Source organism: Mustela nigripes, chromosome 13 (assembly GCF_022355385.1).
Source record: "Mustela nigripes isolate SB6536 chromosome 13, MUSNIG.SB6536, whole genome shotgun sequence".
NCBI classification, from domain to species: Eukaryota; Metazoa; Chordata; class Mammalia; order Carnivora; family Mustelidae; genus Mustela; species Mustela nigripes.
The window spans coordinates 96655213-96670222 of record NC_081569.1 but is presented as its reverse complement, the minus strand read 5'-3'; the positions used below and the strand labels follow the sequence as shown (position 1 = coordinate 96670222).

Sequence of the window (15010 nt, the reverse complement as noted above, 5' to 3'; positions counted from 1 at the left end):
AACTCCAGAAATGGACCCTTAACTCTATGGTTAACTAATCTTTGACAAATCAAGGAAAAAAATATCCAGTGGAAAAAAGACAGTCTCTTTAATAAGTGGTGCTGGGAAAACTGGACAACTACATACAGAAGAATGAAACTAGACCATTCTCTTACACCATACACAAAGATAAACTCAACTGGATGAAAGACATCAATGTGAGACAAGATTCCACAAAATCCTAGAGAAGAGCATAAGCAGTAACTGCTTTGAGATTGGTCGCAGCAACTTCTTTCAAGACACATCTCCAGAGGCAAGGGAAACAAAAGCAAAAATTAATTTTGGGGACTTCATTAAGATAAAAAGCTTCTGCACAGCAAAAGATACAGTCAACAAAACTAAGAGAAAACCCTCACAATGAGAGAAGGTATTTGCAAATGATATTACAAATAAAAGGCTGGTATCCAAGATGTATAAAGAAATTCTCAAATTCAACACCCAGAAAACAAATAAGTCCAAAAATGGGCAGAAGACATTGACAGATACTTCTCCAAAGAAGACATATAAATGGCTAACAGGCACATGACAAAATGTTCAATATCACTAGCCATAATGAAAATACAAATCAAAACCACAGTGAGATATCACCTTACACGAGTTAGAATGGCAAAAATTAAAAAAACAGGAAACAACAAATGTTGATGAGATGTGGAGAAATGGGAACCCTCTTACACTATTGGTGGGAAGGCAAGCTGTTACAACCACTCTGGAAAACAGTATGAAGGTTCCTCAAGATGTTAAAAATAGAGCTACCTGATGACCCAGCATTGCATTACTGGGTACTTACCCCAAAGATACAGTTGTAGTGAAAAGAAGGAGCACATGCACACCAATATTCATAGCAGCAATGTCCACAATAGCTAAATAGTGGAAGGAGCTGAGATGCCCTTCAACAGATGAATGGATAAAGAAGATGTAGTATATATAAACAATGGAATATTATTTGACCATCAGAAAGGATGAATACCCACCATTTACATCAATATGGATAGAACTGGAGGGGATTATGTTAAGTGAAATAAGTCAAGTAGAGAAATACAATTATCACATGGTTTCACATATATGTGGAACATAAGGAATAGCACAGAGGACCACAGGGGAAAGGAGGGAAAACTGAATGGGAAATAATGAGAGAGTAATGAGAGAATATGTACTCTGGGAAACAAACTGAGGGTTTCAGAGGGGAGGGGAGGGAGGAATTGGGTAACTGGGTGATGTTTATTAAGGAGGGCACAGATTGTGATAAGCACTGGGTGTTAAACACAACTAATGAATTGAACACTACATTAAAAAACAATCTGAGGGGTTTGAAGTGGCGGGGGGGGTGGGAGGTTGGGGTACCAGGTGGTGGGTATTATAGAGGGCACGGATTGCATGGAGCACTGGGTGTGGTGCAAAAATAATGAATACTGTTATGCTGAAAATAAATAAATTTAATTAAAAAAACCAATGATGTAGTATACAGTGGCTAACTGAACATAATAAAAAAAATAAAATTTAAAAGAAAAGGGAAGAGGCCTGGTTAGTCCAACAGAGGGGAGTGTTAAGGTAGTTCTAGCCATAGATGGGAAGGGAAGAGTTTAGGATGATTCTTTGGTTTCTGATTTTGGTCCTGGGTGAATGTTGATGACATTTACTACCATAGAGAATAGAGGAAGAATAGAAGTTGGTAAAAAGGATAAATTAAGCTTTGGAGAAATTGAGTTTGTGGTGCTTGTAGGATATCCAAGTTGAATCAGATGTTTGGGTCTTTGACCCAGGAAAGGTGTGGATTGGAAGGTAGGTTTGAGAGTGGTGGACATACAGGACAAGTGGCAGCTTTTTTCTTAGGTCCAAACTCACACTGTTCTTCCCTACCCCAGTTGAGGGAGAATCTACGTGGATTAAATGAAATTTTTGTGAGACAGTAAGATGTACCTACTCAATATGCTTGGTTAGTTCAATTTTGGTGGTTAGCAGGAAGCTAATGTAAGTCAGAATAGGAGAATCAAATGGTCAAGTGGTGAGAATTACTATAAAACTTTAATTGTTATTGTATTCTAGTGGCTGTGACTTCTTACGGACAAGAGATTATTTACTGGAAATTCAATCAGCAAACAAACAAAAACAAATAAAAAAAGCAAAGACTTAGAGTTCTCCAGACTTCACTTTCTGGATTTTTGCAACATAGTGTTGCAGTCAGTAGAGGGTTCAGAATCTCTCTGAGAGCAAGAGAAAAGAAAATCCTCAAGTAAAACCCAAATCCAAAGCTGTTTGTTTTTGGACTTAATAGCGAAAAATGGAAAATCACATCATTCAGCCTGCTCCTTTTGACCCAATTCCTACCTATGTCTCCTAGGGCTTTAAGGTCTGTTTCTGTGTGTGTGTGTGTGTGTGTGTGTGTGTGTGTGTAAGTAGGCTCCATGCCCAATGTGGGGCTTGAGCTCATCACCAAGAGGTCAAGAGTCCTGTGCTCCCCTGACTGAGTCAGCCAGGCATCCCAGGGTCTGTTTCCTTGATGGGAAAATATTTAATAATGCAAATGGAAAAAAGGATGCAAGCCTTGATGACATCCTCCCCTGTGTGTTCACCAAGCTCTGCAAGCATGCGGGGAACCTGGAACTGTGACTTCAAGGCAGGAATTTCTTTGGAAGATGGAGACCGTGGATAGCTTTGCACTTCTTGTGTGATGATTAGACAAGAATAGTAGAGAGCTGGCTTTCGCTGTGACAGTTCACTGGTCTTCTTGTTCCAGTAGTAGCTGTTTCTGACATTGAAATGGTAAGGGATGGAAGTGTGTGCATGGTCAAACTCTAACTTGCCCTTGATTGACTTCAGGGGCCAATGATGATGAGGACATGAATTCTTACTATCTGGAATTTGGCACTGGAATTTGTTTACAGCTAATTAAACTTTCCTGTTATTAAAACTCACATTTAGATTGGTGTTCCAAGAATTCTCCAAAGGCTGTTCCCATGCATATTGAAGAGCTCTTTCAACATCAAATGGTTCTCACTAAAGAAGGCTTTTTATCAATTGAATGAGAAGGGGAACATGCTTCTAAGGGGGGGAAATAAAAATCCCACTGTAGGCTTTTTCTGAGGTAAACCATGGAGAGAGATTTAGGTTGGAAAATTGCTTTCACTTAAGCTTATTATGGGACAAAGACTGTAGGGTTCTTATCTAACCTGTGTATGTACCGAGGTCCTTAAAAAAGGTATTTTTTTCCCCCCAGCTCTGAAAAATTCTTGATGTCTTTTGGATTTCCAGTATATTTTAGTTGCTGCGCCCTTTCTGAAACAAGTGGTTATTGACCAGAAGTTTGTTTTCTTTTTTTTTCTTATATTTTTTTCTTTTTAAGATTTTATTTATTTATTTGACAGATAGAGATCACAAGTAGGCAGAGAGGCAAGGCAGAGAGAGAAGAGAGGAGAAGCAGGCTCCCTGCTGAGCAGAGAGCCCGATGCGGGGCTCAATCCCAGGACCCTGGGATCATGACCTGAGCCAAAAGCAGAGGCTTTAACCCACTGAGCCACCCAGGAGCCCCAGAAGTTTGTTTTCTTTAGAATCAGTGAACAAAAAAATAAAAGCAAAGAGGCAGAATTCTCCACGGGCCATTTTCTGAATGCTGCAAGCCAGTGGTGGATCAGCCAGGAATAGTGTATCTCCTGAAAAGTCCAGAACAGGAAAAAACCAAAAATAAAATCCCCAGGAAATAAAAATGTTTGCCCTGTGGAATATGCTGCCCAATTTCAGTAGGAGAGGAATAACAGCTGGCTTTTAGCTGAGGGGGAAAGCAGGTTGAGTTGGATCTCTGTTTGGGTGGGAAGGTCGCCGTCAGATACCAACATGGTGTATGATCCTTTGCAGACAAAACAATACATTTTAAATAAATAGTAATCAGTGTGAAGATTCCATATTTTAAGTTGACACATGTAAGCACAAACCTAACAAATCGTTCAGCTGGCCATGCTCCCTGTCGCAGGTGATGATGGAAACCGGCAGAATACAGACAAGGGGAAGGAGAGGGGGTGAGGAATGGGGGCGTAGGGGAGGGGAGAGAGGCACCGAAGAGATGGTGTTGCTGTTTGATCCCACTACGAGCTCTCCAGGCAGCTGTGGTAGGTGAAGAAGCTAATAGTCAAATATCAGGACTTTTTGGAATATAGAGGCTATTTTAAAACAGTTGACTCAGAGAGGATGGCTTTGATGTTGAGCTAGAGTGTCTGAGCCTGACTTGGAGCTTCAATAGTTGTTTTCTTTTAAAAGAAAATGATGCAGTTTATTTTTATCATCATGCTGAGTAGAAGTCCTGTTAACTGAGGTCTAAGTAAAATTGCTTGAAAAAGGAAAGTCATAAAAAAAAAAAGAAAAAGAAAAAAAGGAAAGCCATTTCCAGGCCATCTTTCATTTTGCCCCACAGCTGACCCCCATTGATTTTGAGTTCAGTATCATTTTGTTATTAGACTCCAAAATCTGACCTCAAGGGACCCCTTAATGTGTGGGTTTTCTAGATACACCTTACCTCGAGTGGTTGGGTCAGTCTCTTCAGAGCCAAGTCTTTGTTCCTTGAGTTTCTAAATACCAGAAATCTGTATACCTCTTTAAGAAAGGTTGACTATATAATTTGGAAGTTCACTGAAAATGATCAGTTATACAGAATGGATTCCTAGGGACTCCCCTTTTATGTTCCCCCTGTTTGTGACTCATTCTATATTTTCTAATTTGTGTCATAAGGAATACGAGTATGTGTGGGATAGTAATAGATGTTCCATAAAACAGAGTTCTATAGACAAATCAGTTTGAGACTGTTTGAGACTACAGGACAGGTCAGAGCCTTGTCTTGTCAATATACATTGGACTCTTGAGGGAGATAGAGATGCGGTATTTTCCAATTTGATTTGTCCATGGAGCTTCCGAGGAACCCAGTTTGGAAAATTGTATTTTGGATAGGTGGATCTATTTTTCTTATGGTTTTTACAGAAAAATTACTATAATAGAACTTCCCATAACCTTAGGTTGTTTGTATTTGTAACATTGCCAATGTTTTGAACAGAAGGAAAGAATCTGCAAAAATGTTGGAGATTCTTTTTATTTCCAGATAGCTCCAAGGACAGGAAGGAAGTAGACTACTTTGCTAACACTTTGTGTAAATGTTATGCCTCATATTGCCACTATATAGGTTGGTTTATACTTTATCATTTCCAGACTAAGTTCTTAAATTCTAACTTTCCTCTTATTCTCAGTGGCAATGATAACAACTGCACTGTTAAAAGTTCAATCAAGATGTATTTTTTCATTAAAAAGATTTATTTTTCATTGCAGAAAATATGGAAAAAGCTTAAAAAACAAACAAACAAAAAAGAAATAAAACTTACTTAGCCGCTCTTGGCATTCTGCGTAAGTCAGAGCCTCTAATCATGGTTTTATTTCCATTTTTTTGATTACAGCTTCTACATAAAAAAATTGGGTGATTTCTCACAAACACACATATTTCTAGCTTCTTCTGCAGTCTGGAACATTGGCATCATGTGACCTGCATTCTGGCATGTCAGGGCTCAGGACTGAGAAGGCACTGCTCTGTTTAGGAAAGAAAACCCTGCTTGGTTTATCCACCTGTACCTGAGATATTTTGGTTTGGAACCCCAGTTATAAGGCCTTCTCATCTTTTCCCTCTTGGATAATGTTTAATTTTAGAAAGGGAGTTATCCTTTTGTACTCAAGTATAAGCTTTTTCTTCTTAAAATTTCATTAACATTTTCCCATGTCATTAAATGTTATCATTGCTTTTGTCTGAATGATAGTCAATTACGTGGATAGGCCATACTTTGTTTTTTAAAAGATCTTATTTATTTATTTTAGAGAGAGAGAGAAAGATAGAGAGAGGACACAACTGAGGGGTGTGCAGAGGTGCAGGGAGGAGTGGAGGCAGAGGGAGAAGCAGACTCTGTTGAGTAGGGAGCTGGAGGTGGGGGCTCAATCCCAGGACCCCTGCAGAGGCTTAACCCACTGAGCTGCTCAGGCATCCCTGATATGATATAGGGGTATGATACACCATGCTTTATATAACCAATCCCCTAATCTACTGGGCTTTTATGTAATTCCTGGTTTGTTCTATTAAATAGAATCTCTGTTAGCATCGCTTCTCGGCCTTTTGGCTAAGATCAAGTGTAGAATCTCTGTTAGCAAAATCTGTGCGCATCTTCATGATTGTTTCTTTAGGATAAAGTCCTACACTTGGAATTGCTGAATCAAAAAATGTAAGTATTTTAAATACTCTTGAGACTCATAGCTAAATATGCTCAACTAGCCTTTCACTTCCTTGGCAATGAAGTAATCTCTGCAGAGCTCTAAGAGATTAATATGTGTTTCCAGGGGTGTGACTCTGGGCAGTGTTTCCCACACTTTAGCATAGACCCTTTTATCATGTACCTACTAATAGCTTATGACAAAGTAGTGTTCTGTGGAGGAGAGCCTGAGAGATTCAAATTGAGTTGGTGGTTGCGAGGAAGTGCTAGAAGATGGAGGGCTTGGTAACACAAGCTGTGTTTCTCTCGCCGTTCTGTTCAGCTCTCAGCTAGGTTTCATGCTATTCCTTTGGATAGGAATCCCTAGTGTCTGAAGAGCATTGAAGGTGAAGTTGGAGAGGAAGTTAGAAGGTTGTCTGAGAGGAAGTTAGAAGGTCGTCTGAGAAGCTTCAGAAGGGGGTTGACCTATGGCCTTGTGGAGAAGAGATGCAGGAGGATGAGACTGAAGAAGAGAGGAAGGACTTAGGGCTTCCAGAGTGTCTCAGGTGGAAGACAACGTGACTCTGAGTGGTGAGGTCTTGAACTTGAGCTGCGGTGGTAGAGATGGAGATGGACCTCTGGTAAATTTGGAGGTGGAGAGAGCCTTCAGGATGACTTTTCAAGGAGCTTGGTCATTGGCAGGGTGTGAATTTATGTCTGTGTAAAACTTTCTAGACATTTTATACCCAAATACATTTTATATAGAGTCAAACAATTTGAAATAAACATGTTTAGAGTTAAGAGGGTCTCCAAATTTTTTTCAAAGTTAAAATAGCCTCATTTTAAAAATTGAGGCATAATTGACATATATTGTATTAGTTTTATACAACATAATGATTCAATGTATATATTGGAAAATAATCATTACAATAAATCTAGTTCAACCCTGTCCTTATACATGGCTGCAGAATGTTTTTTTCTGGTAGTGAGAACTTCTAAGATCTACTCTCTTAGCAACTCTCAAACATGTGATACAGTGTTAATAACTATAATTGCCACCCTGAACATTACATCCCTAGGACTTACTTATTTTGTAACTTAAAATTTGTAGCTTTTGACCTCCTTAACCTATTTTATCTACCCCCAACCCCTGCCTCCGGCAACCATCCATCTAAAACAGCTTTGTTTTCAATTAAAAATTTAGCCAGTATTGAAAAAAACACAAGTAAAAATACTTAAAAAATCAGCTTTAGTCTCAGCATGTAAGTTATTTTCAACATTTGCATATATTCTTTCGGGACTTCTGAGCTAATTTCTCATTAAACTTTGAAGAAGTCCTGGAGTCATCACTTTGGCAATTATGCTTTGTGATCTCCTTATTTGTTGCAAATAGTTTCCTTTGTGTGACAACTGCTCCTTCCCGGAAAAAACAAAACAAAAACAACCTATTTAATGAGTTATTTAATTTTTGCTTTCATTTGCATCATTTATACAATTAGAAATTTCTTTGCATTCCCACTCTTTTTTCTTGAGCTTTAAGGTTCTTTTTACAGCTGGAAGAAGATGAGTGGTAAGCTCTTGCTTTTGAATATTATATCCACGCTGCTGACTGGGGCCCTCTCTGCTTTTAACCAGGCTGGCTGCTAACCTAATCACAAGGAACAAATGCAATAACACCGTCTCTTTCTTCATGTTCTCATCTTATTTTTATTTTTTTAAAAGGACTCACTTAAAAAAAAGTTTTTATTTATTTATTTGACAGAGAGATAGAGAGCACAAGTAAGCAGAGCAGCAGGCAGAGGGAGAGAAAGAAGCAGGCTCTCTGCTAAGCAGGGAACCCAATGCTGGGCTTGATCCCAGGACCCTAGAATCATGACCTGAGCCGAAGGCAGCCACTTAACCAACTGAGCCACCCAGGCGCCCCTCACTTTTTTCTTTTTCTTTTCTTTTCTTTCTTTCTTTCTTTTTTTTTTTTAAGATTTTACTTATTTATCTGACAGAGAGAGAGGTCACAAGTAAGCAGAGAGGAAGGCAGAGAGAGGGTGGGGAGCAGGCTTCCTGCTGAGCAGAGAACTCCATGTGGGGCTCGATCCCAAGACCCTGAGATCATGACCTGAGCTGAAGGCATAGGCTTAACCCTCTGAGTCATCCAGGTACTCCTTTCTTATTTTTTCAATGATTTTATTTATTTATTTGAGAGAGAGAGAGAGAGAGAGAGCATGCGGGGTGGAGGAGCAGAAGGAGAGGGACAAGGCAGTCTCCCCGCTGAGTGCAGAGCTGATCACGTGGGGCTTAGCCCAGGACCCTGAGATCTTGACTTGAGCCTCAATCAAGAATTGGCTGCTTGAAAGAACCAAGATGCCCTTCAACGGACGAATGGATAAGGAAGATGTAGTCCATATACACAATGGAGTATTATGCCTCCATCAGAAAGGACGAATACCCAACTTTTGTAGCAACATGGACGGGACTGGAAGAGATTATGCTGAGTGAAATAAGTCAAGCAGAGAGAGTCAATTATCGTATGGTTTCACTTATTTGTGGAGCATAACAAATAGCATGGAAGACATGGGGAGATGGAAAGGAGAAGGGAGTTGAGGGAAATTGGAAGGGGAGGTGAATCATGAGAGACTATGGACCCTGAAAAACAATCTGAGGGTTTTGAAGGGGTGGGGGGTGGGAGTTTGGGGGAGCCAGGTGATGGGTATTAAGGAGGGCACATATTGCATAGAGCACTGGGTGTGGTGCAAAAACAATGAATACTGTTACGCTGAAAAAAAATTAAAAAAAAATTAAAAAAAAATTGGCTGCTTAACTGACTGAGCCACCCCAGTGTCCCATTTTAGTCTTATTTAAAGTAATTGAAGATGATTGCCATTTCTTCCTCTAGTTTATTCATTGATACCTATGTGCGAGAGTTACCTTTTGCAACTTTGAACCTGAAGATGTGAGTTGGTTTTTCTTGAGGGGAGGGGAGAGGAAGGAAAAGAGGAGAGTGGGGAAGGAAGGGGGTGGAGGGTTCCCTAGGAAATTAACCTTGAAATGGAGATTTGCAAATGATCAAAGGAGCGAGACTGATACAAAGCGAAGGTCAAGCAAAGCTTTATTTCGCGCCAAGCATTGAGAATCAAACCGATCGTTCAGGGCTGCTCCTTCCAGAAGAGGGTGACGGCTCCCTGCCTCACAGACCAACTTTTATAGAGCAAAGGCCATGTGGTTGAGCCTGGCCACACACTGGTGGCCAATGAGATTGCAACACACAGAGAAAGCTGCACAGTCATGCTAGGTCACACACGGGTGGCCAATTGAATTACAATTCACCCCATAGTAGCTATTTGAACTAGCCTATCACCTTGGTCAGAACTGGTGCCCAAAAGGCGCCCAAAAGGTGGGCCCACACTCCTTGGTAGCCAGGGAGACAGTATTCTCGCTCCACTGATTAGATGCCTCCACCTGATGACTCATCCCTGCATTCGGGCTCTGTTATCTCCACCCACCTGACCCGCCCTGTATTTGGGCTCTGTTATCAGGGACTGGTCGACCATATTTTACTGGTTTCCTGGACTTGCTCTTAACTAAGTTTCCCTGGGCGTGGGGGGGGCAGGTCAGTTTAAGTTTTACTGCATAAACAACAAAATCACTGTTTAAGTGAGATGAAATCGCTCTGGCTGAATAGGCCCTTACAGCAAACAGATCTGTTTATTGAGGAGTGAGCCTGGGGCCAGCCCCAGTGAAAGAGTAAAGAAAAAAGACTTGGGCAGAAGGAGAAGTTGAAATAGCCCTTGCAATGAAAGCCTAAGGGGAAGTAACCTGGGATCCAGGCATCTCCCTTTAGCAGTGGGCAGTTCCTGAAGCCTCAGCCCCCAGCAGCCAGAATGCCTGCCACCTGGACCAAAATGAGCCTTTTGGTCCAGAACGGGAGATCTGGTGGTGCGCCAGAGTACCCATTGTTATACACGAGTTTTTGCCTCCAAGAGACTATCAAGGAGCCAACACCAATGCAATCACATGAGGGTTTATCTAACAAGCTTAAGCTTGGGCTCAAGTATACCCGACAAAGCCAAGTAGGGACTTGGACCCCAAGCTTAGTTAAGGCAGGGGTATTTATGGGTTCCTGTTACTAAAGCAGGGTGAGGCTTACTAAAGCAAAGAAGGGGAAAGTTCAACCCATGGGCACAGGGGTCTGAGATGGTTGCTGGAGCTAAGATGGCTATACTTACGCTAAAGCTAAACTTGAGGTGGGATGGCCTTAATTTCTCAGCCTCCACGTTTTCCCCTCTCAGAGGAACCTAAGGAAGGACCTAATCATGGGTCCAGGCTGGTCTTAGCAACAAGGTCTGGTGGTTGGTATTGCTGACTGAGTACCATGAGCTGAACTGTACTGACTCTGTCTTTGATAAAAGTAAGCAACATTAGTGGGGTAAGTGAGAACAGTGCAGTCTTAGCTTTAGGGGGTTGTCCTTGTCTGGCTGACTTTTCCATTCTGGGACGATGTCCTTGAGAACAGCATGTGGGTCAGCTGGCCAGACGTGGGTGTAGTGGACCCAGGGAGTAATCCGATCGACCTTGAGAGCAGTGGGAGTGGTCAGGATCATGATGTAGGATTCCTTCCAGCGTGGTTGGAGTGTCTGGTGTTGGTATCTCCGAAGGTACACCCAGTCACCCAGCTGATATCGATGGGGGTCCGGTGGTGGCCCAGTCTAGTAGAAGACCCTCAGCTTAGGCCACAACTGTTCATGGGTTCATTGTAACATTTGGAGGGAGAAAAGGAGTTGGTGATCATCAAACTCAGCAAGTAACTCAGGTTTTAAATTAGGAATAATAGGTGGAGAAATACTGAACATGATCTTGTAGGGGGTAAGTCCCATCTTATATGGGGAATTTTGTACTCTGCAGAGGGCAAAGGGGAGGAGAGTCACCCAATCCCTGCCAGTCTCTAGGGCTAATTTAGTTAAGGTCTCCTCTCTACCTGTCCTGAGCTTTGGGGCCTATATGCACAATGTAATTTCCAATCTGCCCCAAGTATCAGTGCCACTCCCTGTGTTATGAATCCTGGTCCGTTATCTGATCCAAGCTTAACAGGAAAACCATACCTCGGTAAGATGTCTCGGTAAGATGTTTCTTGGTTACGGTCTGTGTTGTTTCATGTTTGGTGGGAAATGCCTCTGTCCATCCTGAAAAAGTATCTACAAACACTAGCAAATACCTATATCCGTATTTTCCGGGTTTTACCTCTGTGAAGTCTACTTCCTAGTAGGCTCCTGAGCGGTCCCTCAGGAGCCGGGTGTCCGGGGTTAGATTCATGGGCAGTGGCATTAGTTAACTGACATGTGTGGCAGCTTGCCACAATCTGTTCGATCTTTAATCGGGAGTCTTTGATGGCAATCTTTGCATGTGACACCAAGTCTTCCATTTTCTTTGTTCCTATGCGGGTACTTTTATGCATTTTGGATAGGACTCGCCATCCCAGTTCCTCTGGTAGGATTGTGCTGCAATCTTCAGCTCTCCACCAGCCATGTAAGCATTGTGTCCTAGGCAGACGCCTGATCCATTGTAAGTCTGAGTCAGCGTAGTTGGGGTTGTCTGGCAAGCTCGGTGCTCCCGGATCTGGCAGTGTGGTCACTAAGACGTGGTCTACCGAGAGGGCTGCCTCTTTTGCCTTTAAGTCGGCCAGTCAGTTTCCTCTGGCCACTGGCGTGTCTGCTTTTTGGTGTCCCGGACAATGGATAATGGCCAGTGCCTTAGGCAGCCAGAGGGCCCTTAGGAGCTAAAGGATTTCTACCTTGTTTTTAATAGTCTTTCCTTCTGCTGTTAAGAGCCCTCTTTCTCTATAAATGGCTCCGTGGATGTGGGCTGTGGCAAAGGCATACCTGCTATCCGTATAGATGTTTATCCGCTTACCTGTTCCCATGGTTAGTGCCTTGGTCAGCGCAATCATTTCTGCATGTTGGGCAGGTGCCCTAGCCGCTAGCGGTTCCGCCCAGATGGTCTCTGTCTCTGTGGTCACAGCTGCCCCTGCACACCTGACTCCTTCCCGGATAAAGCTGCTGCCGTCTGTATACCAGGTGTCATCTGCGTTCGGCAGTGGTCGGTCCTGGAGATCGGCTCTGACTCTGTGCTCCTGAGCCAGGATTTCTTGACAATCATGTAGGGGGGATTCCCAGTGTCACCGTGTTTAGGGCTGTTGGTGCCTGGAACAAAATTCTGGTAGGGTTTAAAAGCAAGCCCTGGTAATGGGTCAAGTGGGCATTGTTGATCCATCTGTCCGAGGATTGTTTGAGTACCCCTGCAATAGCGTGTGGGGTTGTGATGTATAGTTCCTGCCCCATAGCCAGCTTATCTGCATCCTTGACCATGGTGGCCGCTGCAGCAGTAATTTTCAAGCATGGAGGCCATCCAGCGGCCACAGCATCTAATTTCTTTGAGAGGTAGGCCACTGGTCTCTTCCAGGGTCCCATGTATTGAATTAGGACTCCCTTTGCCACCCCTTTCTTTTCATCCACATAAAGGTGGAAGGGCTTAGTCAGATCAGGCATCCCGAGTGCCGGGGCTCACAGTAAGGCTTGTTTAAGATCATTAAAGGCTTTGTTCATGGCCTCAGTCCATACCAAGTCCTGTTTTTGTTTCGTGGCCTAGTAAAGGGGCCTAGCCATTTCAGCAAAACCAGGGATCCACAATCAGCAGAACCCCGCTGACTCTAGGAATTCACGTACCTGGCAGTCGTTTCGAGGCTGTGGGATTCTCATAATGGTCTCCTTCCATGCATCTGTTAGCCATCTCTGTCTATCTCTTAATTTGTACCCCAGGTAGCTCACCTCCATTCTGCAGATCTGGGCCTTTTTAGCGGAAGTCTGGTATCCCAGAGTTGCTATCACTTGGAGCAGATCCTTGGTGCCTTGTAGGCATGTTTCCTGGTCTTCTACTGCCAATAGAATATCATCTACATGTAATAGAGTCAGATTAGGGTGCTTGGCATGGAACTCACCTAAGTATTCGTGCAGTGCCTCGTCAAAGATGGTGGGTGAATTCTTGAATCCTTGCAGCAGTCGAGTCCAGGTGAGTTGACCATTGATGCTCTTCTCCGGGTCTGTCCATTCAAAAGTGAAGAGATCTTGGCCCTTTGGGGCCAAGGGCAAACTGAAAAAGGCATCTTTTAGGTCTACCACTGTATACCAAGGTTTGTCTGGAGGCAAGGTGGAGAGGAGAGTGTAGGGGTTTGGGACTGTAGGGTGCATGTCCATCACCTGTCAGTTAACTTCCCTTAAGTCCTAGACTGGTCTATAATCATTAGAGTGTGGCTTTCACACCGGCTGCAGGGAAGTGTTCCATGCTGACTGACAAGGCCGCAGTATGCCTGAGTCTAGCAGCCATCGGATGTGTGGGGGTAATCCCCTTCTGAGCTGTCAGAGGCATGGGGTATTGGCATACCCTGACCGGATCTGCTTCTGGCTTTAGTTCAATGTATATAGTTAGCCGATGTTGGACCAGTCCCATTCCCCCAGTTTCTGTCCATGCTTGGGGAAACTCCTGCAACCAGTGGTCAATGTCGATCATTGGTGCTGGGGGTGTTTGATGAAGACGATATTCATCCTCAAGATTCAAGACAAGAGCCTCTTTATCCAGCACCTCTGCCCCTTTAGGGTGGAAACTAATTTGGGCTCCCATCTTGGTGAGTAGGTCTCGGCCTAACAAGGGGTATGGGCCCTCAGGAATGACCACGAAAGAGTGGGATACCTGGCCCACGTCAAGATCCACTGTTCTTCGGGTAGTCCATGAATATTGTTTAGTGCCCGTAGCCCCCTGCACCCATGAGGTCTTATTTGCCAACTTCCCTTGAGCTTGTAGTAAGACAGAGTGTTGTGCCCTGGTGTCTACTAGGAATTTAATTGGTTGCCCCTCCACTTTAAGGGTTACCCTGAGCTCAGGGAGGGGTGCCGAACCCAACCCCCCTAATCATCTAAATCTTCAACCTCCAAGATAGTAGTGGGGGCCTTTGGTTTTTTTGTTGGGGCACTCCTTTACCCAGTGGCCTTTTCCCCTGCAATAGGCACACTGGTTTTTATTAGGGCAATCCTTCACCCAGTGGCCTTTTTCCTTGCAAAAAGCACACTGGTCTATATTCAGTTTGGGCATTCTTGGTGGGGGCCATCCTCCTTACCTGCTCCTGAAGCCAACTTCTTGAGACGTCTTTGTTTCTCATGTGGATCATCCATGGTTGCAGCCAGTAGGACCAAGGAGCCAAGCACCAATGCAATCACACAAGGGTTTATTCAGCAAGCTTAAGCTTAGTTCCAAGTATACCCGACTAAGCAGAGTAGGGACTTGGACCCTGAGCTTAGTTAAGGCAGGAATATTTATGGGTTCCTGTTACTAAAGCAGGGTGGGGATTTCTGGAATGAAAGCAGGGTGGGGGTCTCTGGAACTAAAGCAGGGTGGGGTTTACTAGAGCAAAGTAGGGGAAAGTTCAGCCCTTGGGCACAGGGGTCTGAGATGGCTGCCGGAGCTAAGATGGCTGTACTTATGCTAAAGCTAAACCTGAGGTGGGATGGCCTTAATTTCTCGGCCTCCACACCCATCTTATTCCACATCCCATGCCACTTGCATCCTCTTGCTTCATATAATACATTTTCTCCTTCTGAGCTCAGTTCTTTTGAGATTCTCTGTAGTTTTTTTTGGGAAACTGACAAATGAAAGGCCAGTGACATAAGCTACAACCTCTCTTGCTGCCCTGGGTCTCGGTGTGGCTACTGGTATCATCATCTCTG

General features: G+C 43.4%; 2 pseudogenes; one reads left to right on the top strand and one right to left on the bottom strand.

Moving 5' to 3' along the window:
• The first annotated feature begins 6156 nt into the window (after nt 1-6156).
• On the top strand, nt 6157-6360 carry LOC132000350 (U2 spliceosomal RNA; annotated as a pseudogene).
• Nucleotides 6361-11451: 5091 nt separating this feature from the next.
• Nucleotides 11452-14378, bottom strand: LOC131999431 (uncharacterized; annotated as a pseudogene).
• Between the last annotated feature and the right edge of the window lie 632 nt (nt 14379-15010).